Raw genomic sequence first — 12103 nt, 5'->3', positions numbered from 1 at the left:
CAAAGAAGGGCTCCGTGGCTTAGTGGTTAAAGCGGCTGTCTTGTAAACAGGAGATCATGAGTTCGATTCTCGTCGGAGCCTCGCTGTTATGTTTTTTGAACTAGATTTCTTAGCTATATAATTTTGAAAAATTAAAATAATAGGGCAAAAGTTCCGATGAGATAATTTAGTTAATTTACTGAAATATTCTGCATTCATATCGCTCCAAAGCAAGGGCTCCGTGGCTTAGTGGTTAAAGCGCCTGTCTAGTAAACAGGAGATCAAGAGTTCGATTCTCGTCGGAGCCTCGCTGTTATATTAATTGAACTAGATTTCGAAGCTATTAAATTTTGAAAAATTAAAAATAATAGTTGATTTAGATATGCATATATGCAAACAATAGTGTTAAAGTTCCGATGAGATAATTTAGTTAATTTACTGGAATATTCAGAATTCATATCGCTTCAAAGCAAGGGCTCCGTGGCGTAGTGGTTAAAGCGACTGTCTTGTAAACAGGAGATCAAGAGTTTGATTCTCGTCGGAGCCTCGCTGTTATATTAATTGAACTAGATTTCGAAGCTATTAAATTTTGAAAAATTAAAACAATAGGGTAAAAATTCCGATGAGTTAATTAAGTTAAATTACTGGAATATTCAGCATTCATGTCGCTTCAAAGCAAGGGCTCCGTGGCTTAGTGGTTAAAGCGAAAGTCTAGTAAACAGGAGAGCATGAGTTCTATTCTCGTCGGAGCCTCGCTGTTATATTACTTGAACTAGATTTCGTAGCTATCAAATTTTGAAAAAATTAAAAATAATAGTTGATTTAGATATGCATTTATGCAAACAATAGGGTAACAGTTCCGACGAGATAATTTAGTTAATTTACTGGAATATTCAGAATTCATATCGCTTCAAAGCAAGGGCTCCGTGGCGTTGTGGTTAAAGCGACTGTGTAGTAAACAGGAGAGCATGAGTTCGATTCTCGTCGGAGCCTCGCTGTTATGTTACTTGAACTAGATTTCGTAGCTATTAAATTTTGAAAAATTAAAAATAATAGTTGATTTAGATATGCATATGTGCAAACAATAGGATAACAGTTCCGATGAGATAATTTAGTTAATTTACTGAAATGTTCAGCATTCATATCGCTTCAATGCGAGGGCTCCGTGGCTTAGTTGTTAAAGCGCCTGTCTAGTAAACAGGAGATTATGAGTTCGATTCTCGTTGGAGCCTTGCTGTTATGTTACTTGAACTAGATTTCGTAGCTATCAAATTTTGAAAAATTAAAATAATAGGGTAAAAATTTCGATGAGTTAATTTAGTTAAATTACTGGAATATTCAGCATTCATGTCGCTTCAAAGCAAGGGCTCCGTGGCTTAGTGGTTAAAGCGCCTGTCTCGTAAACAGGAGATCATGAGATCGATTCTCGTCGGAGCCCTGCTGTTATGTTACTTGAACTAGATTTCGTAGCTATTAAATTTTGAAAAATTAAAAATAATAGTTGATTTAGATATGCATACAATAGGGTAACAGTTCCGATGAGATAATTTAGTTAATTTACTGATATATTCTGCATTCATATCGCTCCAAAGCAAGGGCTCCGTGGCTTAGTGGTTAAAGCGCCTGTCTTGTAAACAGGAGATCAAGAGTTCGATACTCGTCGGAGCCTCGCTGTTATATTAATTGAACTAGATTTCGAAGCTATTAAATTTTGAAAAATTAAAAATAATAGTTGATTTAGATATGCATATATGCAAACAATAGTGTAAAAGTTCCGATGAGATAATTTAGTTAATTTACTGGAATATTCAGAATTCATATCGCTTCAAAGCAAGGGCTCCGTGGCGTAGTGGTTAAAGCGACTGTCTTGTAAACAGGAGATCAAGAGTTCGATTCTCGTCGGAGCCTCGCTGTAATATTAATTGAACTAGATTTCGAAGCTATTAAATTTTGAAAAATTAAAAATAATAGTTGATTTAGATATGCATTTCTGCAAACAATAGGGTAAAAGTTCCGATGAGATAATTTAGTTAATTTCCTGAAATATTCTGCATTCATATCGCTTCAAAGCAAGGGCTCCGTGGCTTAGTGGTTAAAGCGCCTGTCTCGTAAACAGGAGATCATGAGATCGATTCTCGTCGGAGCCTCGCTGTTATGTTACTTGAACGAGATTTCGTAGCTATTAAACTTTGAAAAATTAAAACAATAGGGTAAAAATTCCGATGAGTTAATTAAGTTAAATTACTGGAATATTCAGCATTCATGTCGCTTCAAAGCAAGGGCTCCGTGGCTTAGTGGTTAAAGCGCCTGTCTAGTAAACAGGGGATCATGAGTTCGATTCCCGTCGGAGCCTCGCTGTTATTTTACTTGATCTAGATTTCGTAGCTATTAAATTTTGAAAAATTAAAACAATAGGGTAAAAATTCCGATGAGTTAATTTAGTAAAATTACTGGAATATTCAGCATTCATATCGATTCAAAGAAGGGCTCCGTGGCTTAGTGGTTAAAGCGGCTGTCTTGTAAACAGGAGATCATGAGTTCGATTCTCGTCGGAGCCTCGCTGTTATGTTTTTTGAACTAGATTTCTTAGCTATATAATTTTGAAAAATTAAAATAATAGGGCAAAAGTTCCGATGAGATAATTTAGTTAATTTACTGAAATATTCTGCATTCATATCGCTCCAAAGCAAGGGCTCCGTGGCTTAGTGGTTAAAGCGCCTGTCTAGTAAACAGGAGATCAAGAGTTCGATTCTCGTCGGAGCCTCGCTGTTATATTAATTGAACTAGATTTCGAAGCTATTAAATTTTGAAAAATTAAAAATAATAGTTGATTTAGATATGCATATATGCAAACAATAGTGTAAAAGTTCCGATGAGTTAATTAAGTTAAATTACTGGAATATTCAGCATTCATGTCGCTTCAAAGCAAGGGCTCCGTCGCTTAGTGGTTAAAGCGCCTGTCTCGTAAACAGGAGATCATGAGTTCGATTCTCGTCGGAGCCTCGCTGTTATGTTACTTGATCTCGATTTCATAGCTATTAAATTTTGAAAAATTAAAACAATAGGGTAAAAATTCCGATGATATAATTTAGTTAATTTACTGAAATATTCAGCATTCATATCGCTTAAAAGCAAGGGCTCCGTGGCTTAGTGGTTAAAGCGAAAGTCTAGTAAACAGGAGAGCATGAGTTCTATTCTCGTCGGAGCCTCGCTGTTATATTACTTGAACTAGATTTCGTAGCTATCAAATTTTGAAAAAATTAAAAATTATAGTTGATTTAGATATGCATTTATGCAAACAATAGGGTAACAGTTCCGACGAGATAATTTAGTTAATTTACTGGAATATTCAGAATTCATATCGCTTCAAAGCAAGGGCTCCGTGGCGTTGTGGTTAAAGCGACTGTGTAGTATACAGGAGAGCATGAGTTCTATTCTCGTCGGAGCCTCGCTGTTATATTACTTGAACTAGATTTCGTAGCTATTAAATTTTGAAAAAATTAAAAATAATAGTTGATTTAGATATGCATTTATGCAAACAATAGGGTAACAGTTCCGACGAGATAATTTAGTTAATTTACTGGAATATTCAGAATTCATATCGCTTCAAAGCAAGGGCTCCGTGGCGTTGTGGTTAAAGCGACTGTGTAGTATACAGGAGAGCATGAGTTCGATTCTCGTCGGAGCCTCGCTGTTATGTTACTTGAACTAGATTTCGTAGCTATTAAATTTTGAAAAATTAAAAATAATAGTTGATTTAGATATGCATATGTGCAAACAATAGGATAACAGTTCCGATGAGATAATTTAGTTAATTTACTGAAATGTTCAGCATTCATATCGCTTCAATGCGAGGGCTCCGTGGCTTAGTTGTTAAAGCAACTGTCTAGTAAACAGGAGATTATGAGTTCGATTCTCGTTGGAGCCTTGCTGTTATGTTACTTGAACTAGATTTCGTAGCTATCAAATTTTGAAAAATTAAAATAATAGGGTAAAAATTTCGATGAGTTAATTTAGTTAAATTACTGGAATATTCAGCATTCATGTCGCTTCAAACAAGGGCTCCGTGGCTTAGTGGTTAAAGCGCCTGTCTCGTAAACAGGAGATCATGAGATCGATTCTCGTCGGAGCCCTGCTGTTATGTTACTTGAACTAGATTTCGTAGCTATTAAATTTTGAAAAATTAAAAATAATAGTTGATTTAGATATGCATACAATAGGGTAACAGTTCCGATGAGATAATTTAGTTAATTTACTGAAATATTCTGCATTCAAATCGCTCCAAAGCAAGGGCTCCGTGGCTTAGTGGTTAAAGCGCCTGTCTTGTAAACAGGAGATCAAGAGTTCGATTCTCGTCGGAGCCTCGCTGTTATATTAATTGAACTAGATTTCGAAGCTATTAAATTTTGAAAAATTAAAAATAATAGTTGATTTAGATATGCATATATGCAAACAATAGGGTAACAGTTCCGATGAGATAATTTAGTTAGTTTACTGAAAAATTCAGCATTCATGTCGCTTCAAAGCAAGGGCTCCGTGGCGTTGTGGTTAAAGCGACTGTGTAGTATACAGGAGAGCATGAGTTCGATTCTCGTCGGAGCCTCGCTGTTATGTTACTTGAACTAGATTTCGTAGCTATCCAATTTTGAAAAATTAATATAAAAGGGTAAAAATTCCGATGAGTTAATTAAGTTAAATTACTGGAATATTGAGCATTCATGTCGCTTCAAAGCAAGGGCTCCGTGGCTTAGTGGTTAAAGCGCCTGTCTCGTAAACAGGAGATCATGAGATCGATTCTCGTCGGAGCCCTGCTGTTATGTTACTTGAACTAGATTTCGTAGCTATTAAATTTTGAAAAATTAAAAATAATAGTTGATTTAGATATGCATATATGCAAACAATAGGGTAACAGTTCCGATGAGATAATTTAGTTAATTTACTGAAAAATTCAGCATTCATGTCACTTCAAAGCAAGGGCTCCGTGGCTTAGTGGTTAAAGCGCCTGTCTAGTAAACAGGAGATCATGAGTTCGATTCTCGTCGGAGCCTCGCTGTGATTTTACTTGATCTAGATTTCGTAGCTATTAAATTTTGAAAAATTAAAACAATAGGGTAAAAATTCCGATGAGTTAATTTAGTAAAATTACTGGAATATTCAGCATTCATATCGCTTCAAAGAAGGGCTCCGTGGCTTAGTGGTTAAAGCGGCTGTCTTGTAAACAGGAGATCATGAGTTCGATTCTCGTCGGAGCCTCGCTGTTTTGTTACTTGAACTAGATTTCGTAGCTAATAAATTTTGAAAAATTAAAAATAATAGTTGATTTAGATTTGCATTTATGCAAAAAATAGGGTAAAAGTTCCGATGAGATAATTTAGTTAAATTATTGGAATATTCTGCATTCATGTCGCTCAAGCAAGGGCTCCGTGGGTTAGTGGTTAAAGCGCCTGTCTAGTAATCAGGAGATCATGAGATCGATTATCGTTGGAGCCTCGCTGTTATGTTTTTTGAACTAGATTTCGTAGCTATATAATTTTGAAAAATTAAAATAATAGGGCAAAAGTTCCGATGAGATAATTTAGTTAATTTACTGAAATATTCTGCATTCATATCACTCCAAAGCAAGGGCTCCGTGGCTTAGTGGTTAAAGCGACTGTCTTGTAAACAGGAGATCAAGAGTTCGATTCTCGTCGGAGCCTCGCTGTTATGTTACTTGAACTAGATTTCGTAGCTATTAAATTTTGAAAAATTAAAAATAATAGTTGATTTAGATATGCATATGTGCAAACAATAGGATAACAGTTCCGATGAGATAATTTAGTTAATTTACTGAAATGTTCAGCATTCATATCGCTTCAATGCGAGGGCTCCGTGGCTTAGTTGTTAAAGCGCCTGTCTAGTAAACAGAAGATTATGAGTTCGATTCTCGTTGGAGCCTTGCTGTTATGTTACTTGAACTAGATTTCGTAGCTATCAAATTTTGAAAAATTAAAATAATAGGGTAAAAATTTCGATGAGTTAATTTAGTTAAATTACTGGAATATTCAGCATTCATGTCGCTTCAAACAAGGGCTCCGTGGCTTAGTGGTTAAAGCGCCTGTCTCGTAAACAGGAGATCATGAGATCGATTCTCGTCGGAGCCCTGCTGTTATGTTACTTGAACTAGATTTCGTAGCTATTAAATTTTGAAAAATTAAAAATAATAGTTGATTTAGATATGCATACAATAGGGTAACAGTTCCGATGAGATAATTTAGTTAATTTACTGAAATATTCTGCATTCAAATCGCTCCAAAGCAAGGGCTCCGTGGCTTAGTGGTTAAAGCGCCTGTCTTGTAAACAGGAGATCAAGAGTTCGATTCTCGTCGGAGCCTCGCTGTTATATTAATTGAACTAGATTTCGAAGCTATTAAATTTTGAAAAATTAAAAATAATAGTTGATTTAGATATGCATATATGCAAACAATAGGGTAACAGTTCCGATGAGATAATTTAGTTAGTTTACTGAAAAATTCAGCATTCATGTCGCTTCAAAGCAAGGGCTCCGTGGCGTTGTGGTTAAAGCGACTGTGTAGTATACAGGAGAGCATGAGTTCGATTCTCGTCGGAGCCTCGCTGTTATGTTACTTGAACTAGATTTCGTAGCTATCCAATTTTGAAAAATTAATATAAAAGGGTAAAAATTCCGATGAGTTAATTAAGTTAAATTACTGGAATATTGAGCATTCATGTCGCTTCAAAGCAAGGGCTCCGTGGCTTAGTGGTTAAAGCGCCTGTCTCGTAAACAGGAGATCATGAGATCGATTCTCGTCGGAGCCCTGCTGTTATGTTACTTGAACTAGATTTCGTAGCTATTAAATTTTGAAAAATTAAAAATAATAGTTGATTTAGATATGCATATATGCAAACAATAGGGTAACAGTTCCGATGAGATAATTTAGTTAATTTACTGAAAAATTCAGCATTCATGTCACTTCAAAGCAAGGGCTCCGTGGCTTAGTGGTTAAAGCGCCTGTCTAGTAAACAGGAGATCATGAGTTCGATTCTCGTCGGAGCCTCGCTGTGATTTTACTTGATCTAGATTTCGTAGCTATTAAATTTTGAAAAATTAAAACAATAGGGTAAAAATTCCGATGAGTTAATTTAGTAAAATAACTGGAATATTCAGCATTCATATCGCTTCAAAGAAGGGCTCCGTGGCTTAGTGGTTAAAGCGGCTGTCTTGTAAACAGGAGATCATGAGTTCGATTCTCGTCGGAGCCTCGCTGTTTTGTTACTTGAACTAGATTTCGTAGCTAATAAATTTTGAAAAATTAAAAATAATAGTTGATTTAGATTTGCATTTATGCAAAAAATAGGGTAAAAGTTCCGATGAGATAATTTAGTTAAATTATTGGAATATTCTGCATTCATGTCGCTCAAGCAAGGGCTCCGTGGGTTAGTGGTTAAAGCGCCTGTCTAGTAATCAGGAGATCATGAGATCGATTATCGTTGGAGCCTCGCTGTTATGTTTTTTGAACTAGATTTCGTAGCTATATAATTTTGAAAAATTAAAATAATAGGGCAAAAGTTCCGATGAGATAATTTAGTTAATTTACTGAAATATTCTGCATTCATATCACTCCAAAGCAAGGGCTCCGTGGCTTAGTGGTTAAAGCGACTGTCTTGTAAACAGGAGATCAAGAGTTCGATTCTCGTCGGAGCCTCGCTGTTATGTTACTTGAACTAGATTTCGTAGCTATTAAATTTTGAAAAATTAAAAATAATAGTTGATTTAGATATGCATATGTGCAAACAATAGGATAACAGTTCCGATGAGATAATTTAGTTAATTTACTGAAATGTTCAGCATTCATATCGCTTCAATGCGAGGGCTCCGTGGCTTAGTTGTTAAAGCGCCTGTCTAGTAAACAGAAGATTATGAGTTCGATTCTCGTTGGAGCCTTGCTGTTATGTTACTTGAACTAGATTTCTTAGCTATCAAATTTTGAAAAATTAAAATAATAGGGTAAAAATTTCGATGAGTTAATTTAGTTAAATTACTGGAATATTCAGCATTCATGTCGCTTCAAAGCAAGGGCTCCGTGGCTTAGTGGTTAAAGCGCCTGTCTCGTAAACAGGATATCATGAGATCGATTCTCGTCGGAGCCCTGCTGTTATGTTACTTGAACTAGATTTCGTAGCTATTAAATTTGAAAAATTAAAAATAATAGTTCATTTAGATATGCATACAATAGGGTAACAGTTCCGATGAGATAATTTAGTTAATTTACTGAAAAATTCAGCATTCATGTCGCTTCAAAGCAAGGGCTTCGTGGCTTAGTGGTTAAAGCGCCTGTCTAGTAAACAGGAGATCATGAGTTCGATTCTCGTCGGAGACTCGCTGTTATTTTACTTGATCTAGATTTCGTAGCTATTAAATTTTGAAAAATTAAAACAATAGGGTAAAAATTCCGATGAGTTAATTTAGTAAAATTACTGGAATATTCAGCATTCGTAACGCTTCAAAGAAGGGCTCCGTGGCTTAGTGGTTAAAGCGGCTGTCTTGGAAACAGGAGATCATGAGTTCGATTCTCGTCGGAGCCTCGCTGTTTTGTTACTTGAACTAGATTTCGTAGCTAATAAATTTTGAAAAATTAAAAATAATAGTTGATTTAGATTTGCATTTATGCAAAAAATAGGGTAAAAGTTCCGATGAGATAATTTAGTTAAATTATTGGAATATTCTGCATTCATGTCGCTCAAGCAAGGGCTCCGTGGCTTAGTGGTTAAAGCCCCTGTCTAGTAATCTGGAGATCATGAGATCGATTCTCGTCGGATCCTCGCTGTTATTCTGAGAGAGCGGTCGCTCTCTTAGATAAGACCTCATACTGCTCTTAATGTATAAGGAGGGTTTTTTGTTTGGATGTAGTTTTTTTTGTGTTGTGTTAACTGTTCTGAAAAAATTCCACAGAACTGCAATCCGGGTCCTTAATATGTAGTTAAAATTTCAAAGGGATTCATCTAATAGTTTATTTTATAAAAAATAAAGTTGCTAAGGGTGGTTTTCATTTACATAAAATTAATCAGCCTTTTTAGCAAAAAACTGGAAAATTCCCATAGAAATAACATGGGAATTTTTATAAAAAAGGCAAAATTGTGGAACGTATATAACAAAAACTATACATTTCTTAGGATTGAAAACGGTTTTAAATGAACATATGATCTTTATTTTAGGTCCTTTTCTACTCTTTATTTCGAAAAATTAAGTTTAAGTATGTTTAATTTTAATTTTTCAAAAATACCTCGATTTGCGATTTTTCAATGATACACTGTTTTATTTGAAATTGACAACACATTGGAAACTCGCCTTTTTTAGTGGTTTATTTTTGCATACCTATTGGAGCGATTCTATTTGAAGCCTTGTGGATGAAATGGTCTATTGAAGGTTAATAAGCTATGATGAAATGGTCTATTGAAGGTTAAATAAGCTATGATGAAATGGTCTAATGAAGATTAAATAATGATGAAATGGTCTAATGCAGATTAAATAATGATGAAATGGTCTATTGGAGGTTAAATAAGCCTGAATTCAAGTGATATCTCTTGGCAAAATGATAAATTCGGGTTTGTGCACACGTCTTTAACACATGCTTGTGCACCAGCCTCTGACATCTGTTTGTGCACAAGCCTCTGACATCTGTTTGGGTTCGAGCCTCTGACATCTGATTGTGCACAGCCCTCTGACATCTATTTGTGCACTACCCTCTGACATCTATTTGTGCACAAACCTCTGACATTTTTTGTGCGCAACCCTCTGACATCTATTTGTGCACAAGCCTCTGACATCTGTTTGTGCACAAGCCTCTGACAACTGATTGTGCACAAGCCTCTGACATTTTTTGTGCGCAACCCTCTGACATTTTTTGTGCGCAACCCTCTGACATCTATTTGTGCACAAGCCTCTGACATCTGTTTGTGCACAAGCCTCTGACAACTGATTGTGCACAACCCTCTGACATCTGTTTGTGCACAAGCCTTTGACAACTGATTGTGCACAAGCCTCTGACAACTGATTGTGCACAAGCCTCTGACATCTATTTGTGCACAAGCCTCTGACATCTGTTTGTGCACAACCCTCTGACATCTGTTTGTGCACAAGCCTCTGACATCTGTTTGTGCACAAGCCTTTGACAACTGATTGTGCACAACCCTCTGACATCTATTTGTGCACAAGCCTCTGAAATCTGTTTGTGCACAAGCCTTTGACAACTATTTGTGCACAAGCCTCTAACATCTGTTTGTGCACAACCCTCTGACATCTGTTTGTGCACAAGCCTCTGACATCTGTTTGTGCATAAGCCTTTGACAATTGATTGTGCACAACCCTCTGACATCTATTTGTGCACAAGCCTCTGACATCTGTTTGTGCACGAGCCCCTGACATCTATTTGTGCACAACCCTCTGACAACTGATTGTGCACAACACTCTGACATCTGTTTGTGCACAAACCTCTGACATTTTTTGTGCGCAACCCTCTGACATCTATTTGTGCACAAGCCTCTGACATCTGTTTGTGCACAACCCTCTGACATCTGTTTGTGCACAAGCCTCTGACATCTGTTTGTGCACAAGCCTTTGACAACTGATTGTGCACAACCCTCTGACATCTATTTGTGCACAAGCCTCTGACATCTGTTTGTGCACGAGCCCCTGACAACTGATTGTGCACAAGCCTTTGACAACTGATTGTGCACAGCACTCTGACATCTATTTGTGCACAACCCTCTGACATCTATTTGTGCACAAGCCTCTGACATCTGTTTGTGCACAACCCTCTGACATCTGTTTGTGCACAAGCCTCTGACATCTGTTTGTGCATAAGCCTTTGACAATTGATTGTGCACAACCCTCTGACATCTATTTGTGCACAAGCCTCTAACATCTGTTTGTGCACGAGCCCCTGACATCTATTTGTGCACAACCCTCTGACAACTGATTGTGCACAACACTCTGACATCTGTTTGTGCACAAACCTCTGACATTTTTTGTGCGCAACCCTCTGACATCTATTTGTGCACAAGCCTCTGACATCTGTTTGTGCACAACCCTCTGACATCTGTTTGTGCACAAGCCTCTGACATCTGTTTGTGCACAAGCCTTTGACAATTGATTGTGCACAACCCTCTGACATCTATTTGTGCACAACCCTCTGACATCTGTTTGTGCACGAGCCCCTGACATCTATTTGTGCACAACCCTCTGACAACTGAATGTGCACAACACTCTGACATCTGTTTGTGCACAAACCTCTGACATTTTTTGTGCGCAACCCTCTGACATCTATTTGTGCACAAGCCTCTGACATCTGTTTGTGCACAACCCTCTGACATCTGTTTGTGCACAAGCCTCTGACATCTGTTTGTGCACAAGCCTTTGACAATTGATTGTGCACAACCCTCTGACATCTATTTGTGCACAAGCCTCTGACATCTATTTGTGCACAAGCCTCTGACATCTGTTTGTGCACGAGCCCCTGACATCTATTTGTGCACAACCCTCTGACAACTGATTGTGCACAACACTCTGACATCTGTTTGTGCACAAACCTCTGACATTTTTTGTGCGCAACCCTCTGACATCTATTTGTGCACAAGCCTCTGACATCTGTTTGTGCACAACCCTCTGACATCTGTTTGTGCACAAGCCTCTGACATCTGTTTGTGCACAAGCCTTTGACAATTGATTGTGCACAACCCTCTGACATCTATTTGTGCACAAGCCTCTGACATCTGTTTGTGCACGAGCCCCTGACATCTATTTGTGCACAACCATCTGACAACTGATTGTGCACAACACTCTGACATCTGTTTGTGCACAAACCTCTGACATTTTTTGTGCGCAACCCTCTGACATCTATTTGTGCACAAGCCTCTGACATCTGTTTGTGCACAACCCTCTGACATCTGTTTGTGCACAAGCCTCTGACATCTGTTTGTGCACAAGCCTTTGACAATTGATTGTGCACAACCCTCTGACATCTATTTGTGCACAAGCCTCTGACATCTATTTGTGCACAAGCCTCTGACATCTGTTTGTGCACGAGCCCCTGACATCTATTTGTGCACAACCCTCTGACAACTGATT

General features: G+C 37.5%; 23 non-coding genes across 23 annotated transcripts; all 23 read left to right on the top strand.

Moving 5' to 3' along the window:
• Window positions 1–8: 8 nt before the first annotated feature.
• TRNAT-UGU (transfer RNA threonine (anticodon UGU)) lies at window positions 9–81 on the top strand. Its single transcript has one exon. It is a non-coding gene; the product is annotated as a tRNA-Thr (tRNA).
• A 133-nt stretch (window positions 82–214) lies between these two features.
• Window positions 215–287, top strand: TRNAT-AGU (transfer RNA threonine (anticodon AGU)). The gene has a single exon. It is a non-coding gene; the product is annotated as a tRNA-Thr (tRNA).
• A 1057-nt stretch (window positions 288–1344) lies between these two features.
• On the top strand, window positions 1345–1417 carry TRNAT-CGU (transfer RNA threonine (anticodon CGU)). Its single transcript has one exon. It is a non-coding gene; the product is annotated as a tRNA-Thr (tRNA).
• A 158-nt stretch (window positions 1418–1575) lies between these two features.
• Window positions 1576–1648, top strand: TRNAT-UGU (transfer RNA threonine (anticodon UGU)). The gene has a single exon. It is a non-coding gene; the product is annotated as a tRNA-Thr (tRNA).
• A 405-nt stretch (window positions 1649–2053) lies between these two features.
• Window positions 2054–2126, top strand: TRNAT-CGU (transfer RNA threonine (anticodon CGU)). The gene has a single exon. It is a non-coding gene; the product is annotated as a tRNA-Thr (tRNA).
• A 133-nt stretch (window positions 2127–2259) lies between these two features.
• On the top strand, window positions 2260–2332 carry TRNAT-AGU (transfer RNA threonine (anticodon AGU)). Its single transcript has one exon. It is a non-coding gene; the product is annotated as a tRNA-Thr (tRNA).
• A 132-nt stretch (window positions 2333–2464) lies between these two features.
• On the top strand, window positions 2465–2537 carry TRNAT-UGU (transfer RNA threonine (anticodon UGU)). The gene has a single exon. It is a non-coding gene; the product is annotated as a tRNA-Thr (tRNA).
• Window positions 2538–2670: 133 nt separating this feature from the next.
• Window positions 2671–2743, top strand: TRNAT-AGU (transfer RNA threonine (anticodon AGU)). The gene has a single exon. It is a non-coding gene; the product is annotated as a tRNA-Thr (tRNA).
• Window positions 2744–2909: 166 nt separating this feature from the next.
• Window positions 2910–2982, top strand: TRNAT-CGU (transfer RNA threonine (anticodon CGU)). The gene has a single exon. It is a non-coding gene; the product is annotated as a tRNA-Thr (tRNA).
• Window positions 2983–4039: 1057 nt separating this feature from the next.
• Window positions 4040–4112, top strand: TRNAT-CGU (transfer RNA threonine (anticodon CGU)). The gene has a single exon. It is a non-coding gene; the product is annotated as a tRNA-Thr (tRNA).
• Window positions 4113–4270: 158 nt separating this feature from the next.
• TRNAT-UGU (transfer RNA threonine (anticodon UGU)) lies at window positions 4271–4343 on the top strand. Its single transcript has one exon. It is a non-coding gene; the product is annotated as a tRNA-Thr (tRNA).
• A 372-nt stretch (window positions 4344–4715) lies between these two features.
• On the top strand, window positions 4716–4788 carry TRNAT-CGU (transfer RNA threonine (anticodon CGU)). The gene has a single exon. It is a non-coding gene; the product is annotated as a tRNA-Thr (tRNA).
• Window positions 4789–4954: 166 nt separating this feature from the next.
• Window positions 4955–5027, top strand: TRNAT-AGU (transfer RNA threonine (anticodon AGU)). The gene has a single exon. It is a non-coding gene; the product is annotated as a tRNA-Thr (tRNA).
• A 132-nt stretch (window positions 5028–5159) lies between these two features.
• TRNAT-UGU (transfer RNA threonine (anticodon UGU)) lies at window positions 5160–5232 on the top strand. Its single transcript has one exon. It is a non-coding gene; the product is annotated as a tRNA-Thr (tRNA).
• A 370-nt stretch (window positions 5233–5602) lies between these two features.
• Window positions 5603–5675, top strand: TRNAT-UGU (transfer RNA threonine (anticodon UGU)). The gene has a single exon. It is a non-coding gene; the product is annotated as a tRNA-Thr (tRNA).
• Window positions 5676–6046: 371 nt separating this feature from the next.
• On the top strand, window positions 6047–6119 carry TRNAT-CGU (transfer RNA threonine (anticodon CGU)). The gene has a single exon. It is a non-coding gene; the product is annotated as a tRNA-Thr (tRNA).
• Window positions 6120–6277: 158 nt separating this feature from the next.
• TRNAT-UGU (transfer RNA threonine (anticodon UGU)) lies at window positions 6278–6350 on the top strand. Its single transcript has one exon. It is a non-coding gene; the product is annotated as a tRNA-Thr (tRNA).
• Window positions 6351–6722: 372 nt separating this feature from the next.
• Window positions 6723–6795, top strand: TRNAT-CGU (transfer RNA threonine (anticodon CGU)). Its single transcript has one exon. It is a non-coding gene; the product is annotated as a tRNA-Thr (tRNA).
• Window positions 6796–6961: 166 nt separating this feature from the next.
• On the top strand, window positions 6962–7034 carry TRNAT-AGU (transfer RNA threonine (anticodon AGU)). Its single transcript has one exon. It is a non-coding gene; the product is annotated as a tRNA-Thr (tRNA).
• A 132-nt stretch (window positions 7035–7166) lies between these two features.
• TRNAT-UGU (transfer RNA threonine (anticodon UGU)) lies at window positions 7167–7239 on the top strand. Its single transcript has one exon. It is a non-coding gene; the product is annotated as a tRNA-Thr (tRNA).
• A 370-nt stretch (window positions 7240–7609) lies between these two features.
• On the top strand, window positions 7610–7682 carry TRNAT-UGU (transfer RNA threonine (anticodon UGU)). The gene has a single exon. It is a non-coding gene; the product is annotated as a tRNA-Thr (tRNA).
• Window positions 7683–8054: 372 nt separating this feature from the next.
• On the top strand, window positions 8055–8127 carry TRNAT-CGU (transfer RNA threonine (anticodon CGU)). The gene has a single exon. It is a non-coding gene; the product is annotated as a tRNA-Thr (tRNA).
• Window positions 8128–8489: 362 nt separating this feature from the next.
• On the top strand, window positions 8490–8562 carry TRNAP-UGG (transfer RNA proline (anticodon UGG)). The gene has a single exon. It is a non-coding gene; the product is annotated as a tRNA-Pro (tRNA).
• The last annotated feature ends 3541 nt before the right edge of the window (window positions 8563–12103 follow it).

This window comes from Phalangium opilio, unplaced genomic scaffold (genome assembly GCF_054372755.1).
Source record: "Phalangium opilio isolate 3A_F unplaced genomic scaffold, DU_Popi_V2 ptg000092l_1, whole genome shotgun sequence".
Taxonomy (NCBI): Eukaryota; Metazoa; Arthropoda; class Arachnida; order Opiliones; family Phalangiidae; genus Phalangium; species Phalangium opilio.
Note: the sequence above shows the minus strand (reverse complement) of the source record. Positions and strands in the feature narration are given on the sequence as shown.